The following is a 16,198-nucleotide window of genomic DNA, read 5'->3' on the forward strand; positions in this document are numbered from 1 at the left end:
AAGAGGTCACTGAATGTCATAGCCTGAAAAATGCTCTAGAAGCCTGATCTCCAGAGGCACATCAACATGACTGCCACTTATGTTACGTCCTGATATTCAATGAATGTTTGCAGGTAACCAAGTAATTAAAAAAGAAAATATGTGTGGTGTGAGTATGTGTGTGTTTTTGAAGGCACATGTGTTTCTGTGCGTGCTTTCTTTCTTGTCCATCTTAGTGGCTTTCTTATGGACGTGCTGCCCAATATTCTTGCATTTCTTACTTGTCAAGCTTGTTTTATACCCAGTGTGGTATCTCCTCCCCACTTCACAGTAACCATGCTGTCATAGCTATGCCTAGGCTACGCCTCTTTCTTATTAACTTCTGGACTTGAGGCTCCTCTTTAATGAAGTCGAACCATACATGCTTTTCTTATTAAAAGCCTCCCCCAGGTTTTTATTTGCCTTAGCCAGACACTATAATGGCTGACCAGCACTAACGCTATTGTTGATATATCAAATCACTGTGGTAGGCTAATGTAGGAGTGGTTTTCTTGAATGGAATGAGGTGTTAGATAATTTTTTTCTATAGGTTCTTCCACCTGCAGAACAACTTACATCTTCAAGACTCTCGTGAAAGAGGGTCTAATTGTCAAAAAGGTTGAGGTAGCTGTTCTAGTCAATGAAAACAAGAAACACACTCTTCTTGTGTGGAAGTGTGACTTAAAGGCTGCGGCACTCTGTTAAGTATCACTCTAAGAATGACACCAGAGACTCCCACATGCAGGTATGTGATATTTTAATCTACAAGTGGTGGACAAGGAAAGCCAACTCGCAGGTCACCCCAGAGGCAACTGTTTCTACTATCAACCTGGTTCCAGTGAATGGTGACCTACACTGTGACACGACATGGCTCCAAAACAATAAGAATGCAATTGTATAATACAAATGGATTATAACACACTTTGACCCTATTGAATATAAACAAACACATTACAAATAAGATGTTAAGCACAAGGAGAAAACACCAAATAAATGCTGGTAGCACCTTTAACCATTAGGGTACTATACTTGAAGGAAGAAAGGAGAGTAAATCATTAGAGAAAAGAAAAGGAGAGAGAAGTCAAATATAATTTGCTAAAAAATGGTACTTATAGCTTACAGTTGAATATTAAATATGAACCTGCAGAATTAGCGAAAATTTGAAATTTCAATTACACCTGGTCAATACTGTAGCTTTTACCAATCTGGACATTCTCCTAATGTCAACAAAATCCAACATCACAACATTTTTTTTCACCTTTCATATTGCACCCATTAAATTGCTAGTGGATTAACTCACAAACCCCAGCTTTTTGCCAGACCTAGTCACCTATATTCAAGTCACAAGACGTGCCAAAGTACTTGGAATCATGCCTGGTTTTGTACTTCTGGTACATTTTGCATCGGTTAGCAATGACATCTTCAAGAAGGGGCTTTTTGTCACCCATGTAATTCCAAGTAATAACCACGCTGGATTAGGGCAACGTGACTTAAGTGAGAAACATAGTGATTCTAAAGTAATGCAATTCGGAGTGACTCTATGGTCACACCAAATTTCTTGTCAAATCTCTGCAATTGAGACTCCATGGTAAATTTCTTTTTGTTCACAATTTTCAACCACTCTATTCATTTGTTCAGTCAAATCGTTGGCTTGTGGAGAATAAAGAGCAGTGTTAAAATGGACAAAAATAACCATACTAAGAATTCATGTATCTCTTAGGAAAGAGATTGAACTAGATTGTCATTGACTAAAAACAATGGAATACATTTCCTGGTGAATTCTTCTTTAAGGAAGTCAACTACAGTTCTTGTTTTCACAGCACCGACAAACTTGATGATGACCATTTGGAAGTACTCTACTGCCACAAGACTTCACATTTCTTCTGGGGCAACAAATAAAAAGAACCTACAAAGACTAAGCCCAACTTGGCCAGATGTAAATTACACAGGAGCCAGAAGTGGTGGATGCTGACCTTTTTTTGTGAGTTCAGGTGCAAGACTAACTGTCCTTTACTATGTCTTCAACTTAGTGGTCCACACCAGCCACCAGTCCCACTGCCACAGCCTGATTTGAGTTATGCTCCTACTCACATGTTTCTCAAGAGTCAAATAACTGATCACATTTCCTCTCAGTCCCAGAGGAAGCATTGTTATGAACATCTGAAAACGTTTCCACTTACACAACTTAATTTGTCCCGCACATTCCAAAAGCCTTTGCCTGGACTGGGTAGATCCGTACAATCCGACCAAACGTTAACCAAATACTCTGAAACTACTTTAAGGACTTTGTCCTCATTATTATGTTGAATCCATTCATTAGTATCCAAAGCATTTTCCTTCAACGAACCAGCTGCATAAAGTCCATCTAATTTATCTTTACCTGACATGTGCACTCCCCAAATTACATGAAGTCTGGACACAGGAAACACAGCCTTGTTGGTTGTACCTGATACATATTCAGTGTAATACCTGCAATCTGACAAATCCTCAACCCACTTTTTATTTCTAGGAGTTAGATTCAGAATGAATTTTGATGTAAATATTCATACCAAAGGTTGGTCATGTGTCCTTAAAAGAAATGGAATGGCCTACAAAATCTTGAAATGTTGAATTGCCCACAAGACAGCTAAAGTCTCCTGTTGTAGTGTAAATGTATGTAAATGTATTGCGATTTATATAGCGCACGTATCACCCAAAGGCATCAAGGCGCTTGCCTTGGGAACCCGTCCTGGTATTCCCCTGTGAGATAACCCCAGCAGGGTATCCACAAGGTGAAAGCCAGGCATCCCGCCGCGAGGGGCCGTAGTGGAGATTAAGCAAGCTATTGCCCAGAGTCGCAGAGTGTGAATCCGTGAGTCGAGTAGGAACCGGAACGATAATTATCGAGTCCGTGGAATTTTTGAGCCCAAGACCCGCCGAGGCAGGGAATTGAACCCTGGTCCAGGACCGATCTCAGCTTCCGGGTCTGCCGCCTCTAACCCCTGAGCCACACTTCTCCACTGTAGTTCCTATTTTCCCAATAGACCCTGCGCATTGGAATAACATAAACAGTAGTATGGACGTAGAAGTGCCGATCTTCCAGGTCTCCACTGACTATGCTAAACTTAATTGGGGTAGTTACCAACTAGCTCAGAGGTCACTGGAAACTTTCTTGACAGAAATAGTAAGTGATCAGCTTCCCTGGTACAGACAAGAAGGGATTCAGTTTTACAACAACCGCATAAACATGACAACTTTGCTCCTTAGAATAAGAGTCAATCTCTAGAGTCGTGTGAAACAATAGACAGTTATTTTACTCAGTCAGTTTTGTGCAGATTACTTTCACCAATATGCAGAGAATAGAGAGACCGGCGTTTTCAATAAAAAGGTATTATTTATTGAACAGTCTTTCTTCTCGTACAAGAGAAATAAATTGCCACAATTGCAACACTAGTTATTATAAAAAGTGCGTACAGTAAAATGAGGATTGCGAAATAATACTGTAAAAGCATTGATATGGTTTCTTAGCCATACAATGGTTTAAAATGAATAAAACATATATACATTCATATATACAATAGGCTAACGTACTCAACTGGTGCTTCTAACTACGCCTACCCCAGTGTACCTGACCTAAGCCTAATACTTGGGAGGGGAGTAAGTAAGTAGCTTTAAGTTGAGTTGGTTTTGCCAAGGTTTGCTTCAAGAATTCTCTATAAGGGTTTAGTCAACACCATACCTCTGAAATAGATTGTTGGAGGTCTGGTATCTCCTTCCAGGGACTCAATATCCCAGTCACTCGCAAGAGTAGGCTGGAAACGCCGGAGCTGGATTTCTCGGCAGGAGAAAAGACAGCGTCTCTCAGCGCATCGAGGAAGAGGAGGAGGGGCAGCGTCCGCGGGCAGCTTGCATCTGCTGGGCTTTGAAGGGGACAGCTGTTCAGCTCCTGTGTTCACCACACCATCGTTCGCTCGTTAGCAGCGATAGCAGTAGCGATAGTAGCAGCCGTGTTAGGATCAGCTGCATCAGCGTTTGCTTAAGGCAACTTTGGTAAAATTTATACCTGAAAGGTGCCTGATTTGACGTAGGTTTTGGACATAAGACGTCAATAAAGATGTCACTAGGAAGTGATCGTTTCTCAGTGCTCATTAGAGTTCGATTACTAACCAAAACATAGCAAGCGGGGCTTTCCCAGGTTGCTGAGTTTTTATCTTGTTGAAGAACTCGGAGTGTAATCTAGGAATCTTAGATAGTGGCTTCTGCTGTGTCATTTGCACTAATGAGCTGCAAAGGAATCTGCAGAGGAAGTGATTCTGAAATGTGGCTCTGATCGTGTGAGGCCAGAGACGAGTTTCTGAATATTGCATTTGATCGGTTATGCCAATATAGGGGTACAAAGGGATTATAGCTGTATAGGGGCATAAGGTCACAGTATCGATCAGGGTCCTAGATTAGAACGCGACACCCACTCCACGAATTTATGTCCATCAATTTACTAAAACTATAGCAAAAGATGCATGTGTAAGATTACCCACCCCAAAATGCATATATGCATTTGAAATGGCGTATCTGAAATACGTGGTAATTTCGGTACTGTACGTCTTTAAGCATAGAAATCATTCAAAATTATAGCATATGCAATCAATGAATGATTTTGGGAAAAAATTACACATGAAATATCTCTGAATACAGAAAAGAAGGTGCGAGATAATTTCATCGCATATAAATGCATAGCAGTAAAATGTGCTAGAGGCTGGTGGAAAGTTATTATGTCTCTAGATTTATCTAAAAATAGAAGTAGAAGCTTCTGTTCTTTATGAATAGGTCTACTTTAAGCAAAGAATTTTCGTGCCAGAAAAAGGTGAATATTTTTAAAAAGTGTTCAATTCAAAAAAATTATTGTTGAACGGGGGAATAGAGTTCCAACGCTTTTTAGCAGTTTTTGTTGTTCAAAACTGAAGGCCGAATTCAGAGTTCATGGAAACGCTGTGTGTCGGAATGCTTTTCTAAAGTTATTGTTTCTGTTCGGGTGAGAACATCATATCGGACAGACTCTCAAAGAATTGGTCTACAAAATCAGGTGACAGTTCGACCAAGTTCGATAACGCTGTAACTTGGCAAGTGTGAAAATGATTGCTGTCATCAAAGTCTGGATCGGCAATGCTCACAGAAGGTCGTACCTGGGTGATGTTGCTTTTTTTTCGCTCCACTGTCACCACCTAGTCGTAGCACAGAAGTCTCAACGAATGCCGTCATCAGGATTGGTAGCCGCTGGGGACAACACAATGCGTGAGCCGTTATAGGACTTAGCAAAGTATCGATATCCATTGGTACTGCTGATGGAAGTGCAAGACAGATGTCCAACACGCACTCATCTCCGCATAGCATACATCGAAGCACAGGTAAGATGCAGGATTGCCATATCAGTCTGAATGAAAGAAACCAGGTCATGTCTATATCTCTCAGCCTGGATAATCCAAGGACTCTAGTTATTCTGTCCCGGTAGCGGATTGCTAGGATTGTTTCTTCCATCCTTGAAGGAGTCATGTTTGAGCTTTGGCTTGCCATATCGGAGCAGGAGGGTCAAAAAATAAAATGCCTGCTACAAGTCCCAAAAATAGGGGTATGCCGCCAAAGACTGAATGTACAAAATTAGGAATGATTCCCAGAATTGCTTTGAATGGTGTTAGTAGTCCCGTAAAAATCGTCTTAAATATGCTGGGATGCCTGTGGCACTAGACATGTTAAGGAGTTGGCTAAGCATTTCTACGAAATGCACGGGGCAATTTGTTGATAAAAGGTCATGAATCTCTGTAGCCGTCCTTGCAACTAGGAGATCATACGTCTCTTTTGATGACGTGATGGGCACTGTTGTCTGTAAAAGCACAAAAGCACAGACTTCATTCTGCTTAAAGTATCAATTCGTATAGAAGAGAAATTCAAACGAGGCCAAATGGGAGTCTCAGTGTCTCCAGGGCCGTTTGGAAACAATGCTTGCATACAGCATTTGACCATGGATATTACGCTTACGAGATAGGCTTTTCCTGGCAAAAGGCCACAACAGCTGTGATCCGTTATTAGAATGTAACTCCCATTTGCGAGTTGCATAAAGAAAGGCTCTATCTGCGTTGCAGGTGTCACATGTTGGTGGCATGAAAGGTTGTTAGAATTACCTTCACAGGCTCCGTGTAAATTAATACCCTGGCACAAAAGTATACCACTTAGTGAATGTTTACAGTTCTCACCACTAAGAAATACATTTTTGTTGCTGTCACTGTAGCATGTGTGTGTGTATGGTAATTTCCATGTTGACTTAATGTATCCTTTACACAATCGTTCATACTGGCCAGTAGGTATGTATTCAAGGCAATTTTTAAATTGGAAGGTTGTTATCGGAATCGCGATAATCCTGTGTATTATCCATTCAATGACAGGACTTTCTGACATTGTCAAAGGTAATCTCTCAAGTTTTTCGATGCTCTGGATTGTATAGTCTGCTCCTTTCTATGCCAAGCTGATTTGTTTATCAGTAAGGTTAAAGATGGAAAACAATGACGTTGCGTTGATTAAAAGCCAAGGCACATAGCCTGAACGAAGATTTTGCAGCGTCCAGCCTAACTGTACAATAGAACGCAATTGTGACTGGCCATGCTGTAACATTAGCAAGTCTTTGTCTATTATATCAATGGCAGATGATACAATGCTGTCCAGTGAATATATTCTGGAGGACAGAGTAATTAACCCATTGTCCACTACAGAAAGTGATTTTTCCAAATTAATACAATCAATTTCTTGTATTTTTTCAGCTGTTTCAATTTGTGTGACTTTCCAAGCCTCGTTGTTTGCAGCATAGATGCTGGCCGCTATGAAGCGTTTTTGACACTGTTTGCGTGGTCCCATAATAAAATCGCCCAAATCAGCACCATCTTTAAGTAAAGACAAGTGTTGCTTAATTTCAGCCAGTGTGGATAATTCTAGCCCTTCAAGGCACAGCTTCCCCACACTGTATGTTGTTACTATCCCTGGATGTTGTCTCTGGGAGTATCTAGGGTCTTCTCTGGACATTGTTAACCCCTGTGTTTTGTTCAGGAATCTATCTTGACAGTTGTTTGTGTCAGTAGGCCAGATTAACCACTTTTTCCAATCAGGATGTGTTCTGTTTAAATGTAAAATTTTGGATACGTCTATTTCAATATCTGTTGTTGCATTATCAGGTATTGGCTTAGGAATAGACGGTTTGTTTAGGTCTTTGATCTTAGCTAGGCCAAGACAGGTTGTTTGTTGAATTGTTTCATTTAAAAACATTATTTGCTCTGAGATCATGCAGACTCGAAATAGTGCTTCTAGGCCTTGTACCTGCCACTCTTTTGTACCCCAGATTGTTTTTGTTTCAATGTTATTTTTCCAATAATCAAAACCAAATGTCATCATTTTTTCATAAAATGCTTCTAAATATATCAATTTAGTATTTGTCAGCATAGTTTTCAATCCTGTTTTATCTAACAGTTTATAATAAAACGTTTCTGCATCACTGGTGTTAAACCCTGAGAAGTACTTGAATTTCTCAAAGAATGTTTTAGAACTGCTTTTAGGAGGTGTAGCACAATGTTCCCATTGGTTATACTTAAAAACATTTCTAGGCTGTGCAGTTTCATGCAAGTAATGATCACCATAGTATGTGTAGCAGAACATCTGTTCATAACTAGACAAACCTTGTAAATAATCATGATCTGTGAATCTCGCTGACATTACTAAATCAGACATCATATTATTAATACTTTCAAAGTCCCAATCATCAGAGAATGTACTAGGTTTTACAAAGTCACTTAAGGAAACCTTGAATTGATGAGGATACTTCAGTATCTCAACCGGACCATATATTTCAGAGTCAGTTTTCTCCCATACTACCCCACCGGGTATTGGAATGGCTGTGACATTTACTGTTGACAGTTCTCTTTTCTTCACGTGGATGATCTGTGTGGTTTGAGGACTAAGTTGATGTTCTGACTTGCTGTGTCCATTGTACTATATTTTCCCTCAATGAATTTTCCCAAACAAAGTACCATGATGAGCCAAAGCAGGAGGAAAAATATACCTAGACCAAACCAGAACTCTAACCATGGTGAAACAAGGTAAATTTCCTTGAGTTGATGAAAGAGTTCTGTTGCTTTTTCTTTAAAAGACTTTTTTGTTTCTGGCATCACTTCGGGGTCGTTTTGATCCTCAGAAAAGTTATCGAAGTTGATGAAGTAGCCAGAGGTAGTTCTGTCAATTGTTGGGATTGTTCTTTCAATTTGTCTTTCGGTAGCACATTCAGATGCCACATCATTGTAGACTGGTGTTTCTTGACGAACTGTTTCAATCTGTGTCTCAAGAGGCACGAGTTCCATGGCATTATTGCATAGTCCCTCTCTGTGCACTGCAGGCTGATCGAATGTGATTAGTCTTTCAGTTTGAACCTCTTGGATTGTTGCAAGTTTGGGTATTCTGTTGTTTCTCGGGAGTCCACTGGGCCTACTGTTGATTATAGGTCACATGCTTGTGGTTTTACCAGGTCGATTGATACAACTCTGTTCTCCTTTTTACCAGCAAGGGGCGGTAGTACTACTGATCTTGTTCCGTTGATTGCTAAGACAGGTACTGCTTTTCTGTAAGAAGGCCCAAATTTCTTCTTCACCGCTATTTTTTCTCTGACTAGATCCCCAATCTTTGGAATCCAGACAGGCCTTGCTGGGGCTGGTGGTGCCTCGTCAGTGGTAGCTGGCTGTTGCTTTAACTTTATGTTGCTTAAGGATTTTCTTGTTTCATTCAAGTCCTGTAAAACAGCCAAACAATCTTTGATGTCAAAGTCTGTTTCCTTATCTTGTACCACTGATACCTGACTATCTAAGTCCTGAATTCTAGTTCCCAACAATAGTTCGTATGGGCTGAAACCTTTTAGAGAATTTCTTGGCAAGTTGTTTAGGCTTAACTGAACACTTATTAAATGTTTGACCCACCCAGCACCTGAACCTAATACCTTCGCTGTTATAGATTGCTTTATGTCCTGGTTTTTTCTTTCTACCACACTGTTCCCTTCGGGGTGTGATGGAGAAGAATACTGCAACCCAACTCCCATGCTGGCCATGGCCTCCTTATAAGCTCGAGAGCTGAAAGCAGGACCCTGGTCAGAATTGAACATGGAAATTGCGTATGTGCCGATAAAGACTCGCAGATCTTTTATAACCGTTCTGGCGTCAGCAGAGCGCTGGGGCCACATTTTTTAAGTGGGTTTAGCCTTACTAATTATTAGGACGCTGGATAGCATGTAGACAGCATTATGCCTACCATGGCATTAATGCGCTTGACTCATTGCTGCGATCCCTGTCGCAGTCCGGGCAGTTCTTTACATATTTGTAGTGGTGTAGGCTCATTCCTGGCCACCAGTACACTGATTGTAATTCTTTCAGAGATTCCTTCATCTGTATGTGCCTTGGACCTTCACCCATGTGTGCGTCTGCTATTTATAATTTTCTCCGGTTCATGTTTGGAATTACTCTATCCCCCACTCCAGGGATTCGAGCAAAAGGAACGGAGTTTGCATCAATTACGTATGCATAATTGAGTGGATAGTTCACGGGTAGTGCTGCACAGTCGCCTTTTACGGACGTTTTTACTGCCAGCATAGTTTCCACGTCTATGTGTTTTTCTGCACGCTTTTTTGTGGCTACGGAAGCCGGTTTAGTTGCTTCCGCTGTGGCTGTATTAGCCAATGAATTTCCTGCAACGTGAACGCCATCACGTTGATGACTCAGAGTGCGTATCACGTGAGTCTTTTGTAGTTCTTTCTGTAAAAGAGCTACCTGTTTCCAGAGCAATTTATGCTTTATTGTGGCACCTGTGTCATCTTTGTAATCGTTTTCAATCCAGCTCTGCAACTTATTATTGTAAGAGTTGACGCATAAATGAGAATCGCACACGATTAGTGTCGGGAATTCACGTTCTGCATTTTCAAGCGCCATCTATAAAAGATCTGATTTCAGCTCTCTGAGCCGAACAGTACTTCACTGATTCAGTTTTTGTTATTTTCGGTCTGAATTTACCGCTCAGCCAGCGACCTTTAACAATCGCACAGGCTGCATCGTAGGATTTGTTCTCTACGTTGAAATGCTGTACAAATCTATCTGTATAGATTATACAGGCGTACTGTGGGAGAGGCAGAAGTTCGATTGGCAGAGGATATTCTTCATATTCTAAATCATTCAGTTTTTCGAATTGCGGGGCGAAATAGTATTTCACATCTTCCGCTCCAAGAGAATCTACACACAGTATCCATTTCGGATCCAGTGACAATGTAGGCAGGTTTATTGGGCTGAATAGCGCCTCAAAGGTGGATTCCGCTGTGAGGATATTGATCCTTCTACCATGTGCTAGTTCTCGTTCATTCGCTAATGCAGTTTCTATTGCTTTAACAGTATTTTCTGTGGGACTGAATGTTTTTTCTGCTTGTGTGTACAAGTGAGATTTAATTGAAATTGGTACCTTTTGTCCCTCATTAGCGGTCAGGTACGTGAATCCGCATCTTCCTGGGATGACTCGGATTACAAGATCGCGTGTGTTGTCACGTGTATCTAATTTTGTTTTTGCTAACATGTCTGTTTGCAGTGATCTCAAAATTTCTGTGTGTTTTTGAGTCTAGGTGATTTGTTTAAAATCAGGTTTAATTAGTTCGTGGAGAGGTTTAACCCTCTCCGCGTAATTTAGAATGTAAGTTCTACCGAAATTCAGGAAACCTAGAATCGATTGTAAATTCTTCCGCGTTTTTGGAGCTTGGAGTACAGCGCACTTCTCTAAGAAGTTGTCCGCTAGGCTTTTCCCTTCACTTGATAATTCGTATCCTAAAAATAATACTGTCAGATGGGCAATTCGAGACTTTTTAAAGTTGAATTTGTAACCCTCTGCTGCGAACCCAAGTATAATGGTGTTCACTCTTTTCAAGTGAGTCTCCAAGTCGTCGTCTGTGAGATAGATATCATCTACGTAAGATAATGCCTCATCATCATATATTTGTAGTAACTCTGTTACTCTGGCTGAGAATAGTCCTGGGCTGTTCTTGAATCCCTGTGGGAGCCTACAGAAATGTTTCTGAGACCCCATTATTGAGAAAGCGGTCAAGTATCTGCGTTCTGGTGCATTGTTTTGACAAAAGAAACCATTAGATATGTCTAATGTTGTTTTATATTTTTTCCTAACTATGTTTTTCATTAGTGCAGCACTATGAGAATTTTGTACTGCAAATGTTTTGCAGCATGCATTAAGGTGTCTGTAATCCAAAACTAGACAATATGAATTGTCTGGTTTGGAGACAGGAAACAAAGGATTGTTCATTTGAGAGGTGCATGTTTCAATCACCCCCTGGTATTCAAGTTGATCTAAAATCTCCCTGACTTGTTTTTTAGCTTCTTGCTTAATGGGATACTGCCTTTGTGCAGTTGGTTGACTTTTTAACTGGATTTTGTGGGGAGGAGAGTCCTCATCCCATCCTACATGATTTTTATATAATGCCGGTGCCTGGGCCACTGCCCATTTCCTTGCATAAGTATATTTTTTGTGAATCGGAATGTGATTCGAGAAGGCAGGCATAATCATTTCTTCGCCACGAGGGCACTCCCTGACAAACTCTGGGGACCAATCTTTTTCAGCTAACATAATATCATAGCCTTTTGAGAGTTTATCCCAAAATAGACCCCTTATTTTCCTAGTCTTATCACCCTCTATACGCAGTGTTATTTCGTATATCTTATGGGGCTTGCTAACTCTGGTGTCGGCAGTTACAACCTGAATGTATTCATTCTTGTCCACTGTCTCCAGATGACTCATCAGGATCTTGCGAGCTATACTGATTTCTGGTGCACTGTCTAACATTGTCTGTGCCCACTCCCCGTTTTTCAACTGTGTCCTTAGTATTCTCGGCATGTTCGATTACTCTAATACTGGCTACCTTCTTTTTTGGAAATTGAGATTTTTTACTCTGAGCAGGTTCCTTGCCTTTGGACTTGGTGTGCTCTCCTGGGTCTGACCGTCCTCTTCTTTCCGATTTCTGCGAAAAAGATCGAGAGGGACGTGTATCAATACTTTGATATCTATCAGGCTTCTTCAAATTATCCCTATTTCTAAGGTTATATCTTTTTTCAGAGGGCTCCCTCTGGGGAGACTGGTTTTCTCGAGTCGGAGTTCTTTCCCTCCGTCGAGGAGACCTTCCTCTGGACTGGAAAACTTTTTCTTTGGGAGTGGATTGTTTATTTCCATCCCAGCTCTTTTTAGGAGTATTTGAATTATTTTTAATAAATAATTTTACTAACTCTCTATATGCCTTTGTTAATTCTCTTATTTTAACTAAGAGTTCTTCACTTGACATTTTATCAATGTCCGGATGTGGTGTGTAGCTGGCTAGAACCGGCCACGTTGCTCCTGGTCTACCTAGTGGACCGAGTCTGGTAATATGATCATTGTGTTTTAGGGCGCCTTTAAACCAGAGCAGGTGCTCTTGGTATTTTAATGGGATTTCAATCTCCTCGAAAGGAGCGTACTCTTCCGGTGGATCCCCTACTATGTAGTAGTGGAACTCGTGTGTTGCGGCGTTTGCCGCTGGAAATTTTATCCAAGAATAGAATACCTCTGTCTGCCGATATTCGTGTGCCTCTATCACGAAGACGACTGTGCCACCTTGTGTGGTCAGTCCATTTTCTATAAGTTTTGACGTTATAGATTTTCTTACATGTGCCAGGATGAATATTGCATCCGGTTCAGTAGTACCGGCGTCCCGTTGATTTGCATCTGCTGCGGTTTCAACGGTCCCGTTTTCTAACACTGACATTTTATAAATGCAGGTTTTGCAGAGCAGGTGTCCAAGGAGACAAAGATTAGGTGCACAATATTTTGGAACACTGTATCCTTCAACGTTGAATAAACCAGAGCTTTACATAGGAATCTCTTCCTACTAAGGTCGGGCGGATTTTAACCTTTCACCAACTCCAGACGTCTATTGGAGTATTTACGGGAGAAAGGGGTCTGTGTTAAGCATGAGCGAATTTTGCGGATCTCGCGTTCGCGAATTTTGCGGATTTGCGGATTCGCAATCCGCAAAATCCGCGAATTCCCGCGAATTTGCGGATTTTTTTTTTTTTTGTGTTCGCCCGTGTTTCTGCCAGTTCGCGAGGGTTTTTACAATTTCGCAAGTTGCGAACTTACCTGTCGGGTCGCAAGTTTTGCGAACTTGTTGTTTCTACGTGTCCAGCCTGTTTGGGACACTCTTCTTCATCACTGCCACTCTCTGTCACCACTGCCACTCTCTGACTACTCATGCCACCCTCTGGCCCACCCATGCCACCCTCTGTTTCATCATCACACCCTCTGGTTGTCCAGTGTACATTATTTTCGGCAAAGCAAAGCACACCTTCCCTGCCTCAAGTGACCTGAATTAATTTGGGGCTGATTAATGTGTCACAGAATATTTTTTTAGCTGGCACCTGCTTCCTTAGTGCGCCCTGATTAGTGATCTTTTGCACTTGCTAAGTGCTTTCATTGTTGCAAAATTAGTTACAACACCTGCCCTGCCCCAACTGACAATAATGAATTAGGGGCTGATTAATGGATTTTAACTTCCAGCCTGGCTCCTGCTTGTCTCCCTTAGCTGTAATTCAGGACCTTTGTGGCATATGTGTAACTATTCTGAGGTTCAGAGCAGGGTCACATAATAGTTTCAACTGGCAACTGAACTCTGGAGGGGCCCCTCAGGAAGCACTACAGGAAATGGCTACTAATGATGTGCCTGAACTTTTGAACCTGGTAAGTAGTTACTTTCAGTTTTGCTAAAATCGTATTTCTGCAATTTTGCACTTATTCGCGGGGCGCGAACTCACGCGAACAGTGCGAGCAGTGCGAGCAAAATCCGCTGCTCGCGGATTTGCGGATTTTGCGGGAAATTCGCAAATCTCGCGGATTGCGGATTTCCCGAAAATCCGCAAAATCCGCGAGCGGAACGGATTTTCCGCCCACACCTAGCTGTGTGAAAAATGCACGACTGAGTTACTCTAACGTCTTGCGTTAGTTTTATCGCCTTACCAAACGTTTGGGCGCCATGTCGTGTAGTTCCTATTTTCCCAATAGGCCCTGCGCATTGGAATAACATAAACAGTAGTATGGACGTAGAAGTGCGGATCTTCCAGGTCTCCACTGACTATGCTAAACTTAATTGGGATTGTTACCAACTAGCTCAGAGGTCACTGGAAACTTTCTTGACTGAAATAGGAAGTGATCAGCTTCCCTGGTACAGACAAGAAGGGATTCAGTTTTCCAACAACCGCATAAACATGACAACTTTGCTCCTTAGAATAAGAGTCAATCTCTAGAGTCGTGTAGAACAATAGACAGTTATTTTACTCAGTCAGTTTTGTGCAGATTACTTTCACCAATATGCAGAGAATAGAGAGACAGGCGTTTTCAATAAAAAGGTATTATTTATTGAACAGTATTTTTTTTTCTCATACAAGAGAAATGAATTTCCACAATTGCAAGACTAGTTATTATAAAAAGTGCGTACAGTAAAATGAGGATTGCAAAATAATACTGTAAAAGCATTGATATGGTTTCTTAACCATACAATGGTTTAAAATGAATAAAACATATATACATTCATATATACATTAGGCTAACGTACTCAACTGGTGCTTCTAACTACGCCTACCCCAGTGTACCTGTCCTAAAGCCTAATACTTGGGAGGGGAGTAAGTAAGTAGCTTTAAGTTAAGTTGGTTTTGCCAAGGTTTCCTTCAAGAAGTCTCTCTAAGGGTTTAGTCAACACCATACCTCTGAAATAGAATGTTGGAGGTATGGTATCTCCTTCCAGGGACTCGATATCCCAGTCACTCGCAAGAGTAGGCTAGAAACGCCAGAGCTGGATTTCTCGGCAGGAGAAAAGACAGCGTCTCTCTCAGCGCGTCGAGGAAGAGGAGGAGAGGCAGCGTCCGCGGGAAGCTTGCATCTGCTGGGCTCTGAAGGGGACAGCTGTTCAGCTCCTGTGTTCACCACACCATCGTGCGCTCGTTAGCAGCGATAGCAGCAGCGATAGTAGCAGCCGTGTTAGGATCAGCTGCATCAACGTTTGCTTAAGGCAACGTTGGTAATATTTATACCTGAAAGGTGCCTGGTTTGACGTAAGTTTTTGGACATAAGACGTCAATAAAAATATCACTAGGAAGTGATCGTCTCTCAGTGCTCATTAGAGTTCTATTACTAATCAAAACATAGCAAGCGGGGCTTTCCCAGGTTGCTGGGTTTTTATGTTGTTGAAGAACTCGGAGTGTAATCTAGGAATCTTAGATAGTGGCTTCTGCTGTGTCATTTGCACTAATGAACTGCATAGGAAGCTGCAGAGGAAGTGATTCTGAAATGTGGCTCTGATCGTGTGAGGCCAGAGACGAGTTTCTGAATATTGCATTTGATCAGTTATGCCAATATAGGGGTACAAAGGGATTATAGCCGTATAGGGGCATAAGGTCACAGTATCGATCACGGTCCTAGATTAGAACGCGACACTGTTTGATCACAGAATATCCCTCCTCAGCACCCTTGATGGAATATGGCATGGAAGCAATTACCTTTGTCATATCATCAACATTTTATGAAAGAACAGCCTACATACCATAGTTTTGTGACCAATGTCACATTCTCCCAAAGTTGGTAACACAATAAGGCAATGTTTTATTACTTCAAATCCTGAAACACTGTCACCGGTCCAATCAGGACTGACTTTAGGGTAATACAGACTGTGCCAGCTAGATGGGTCCACTGCCCCCCCCCCCAAAGTAGAAATAAAAAGTCTAGGGATATGGCTAGACCAGAACCTCTCCTTTAAAACCCAGGCAAGAAAGACAGCTGCCTCATGTTACAGCCTTCTCAGAATTATTCGTAAGGTCTTCCCTCTCTTACTCCCTCTCGCTAAAAGATTAGTCACCCAGGCCCACATGTTATCCAGATTAGACTATGGCAATGCCCTCTACCTAGGGGCCCCCAAGGAGGTCATCTCTAAATTACAGGTCTTACAGAACTGCGCTGCAAGGCTGCTTACTGACACCACCACTCGCTGCGCAGCAAGACCAGCACTGCGATCGCATCACTGGCTCCCTGTGCAGCTGAGAGAACATTTTAAAGCACTCTGCAT

At 41.6% G+C, this 16,198-nt stretch overlaps 1 protein-coding gene across 1 annotated transcript in view; it reads right to left on the reverse strand.

Annotated features, from left to right (window-relative positions):
* Window positions 1–16,198, reverse strand: part of LOC147678098 (hydroperoxide isomerase ALOXE3-like) — a 319,605-nt gene that overhangs the window by 213,952 nt on the left and 89,455 nt on the right. The window lies entirely within an intron of this gene.

The sequence above is a fragment of the Lissotriton vulgaris genome, chromosome 12 (assembly GCF_964263255.1).
Source record: "Lissotriton vulgaris chromosome 12, aLisVul1.2, whole genome shotgun sequence".
NCBI classification, from domain to species: Eukaryota; Metazoa; Chordata; class Amphibia; order Caudata; family Salamandridae; genus Lissotriton; species Lissotriton vulgaris.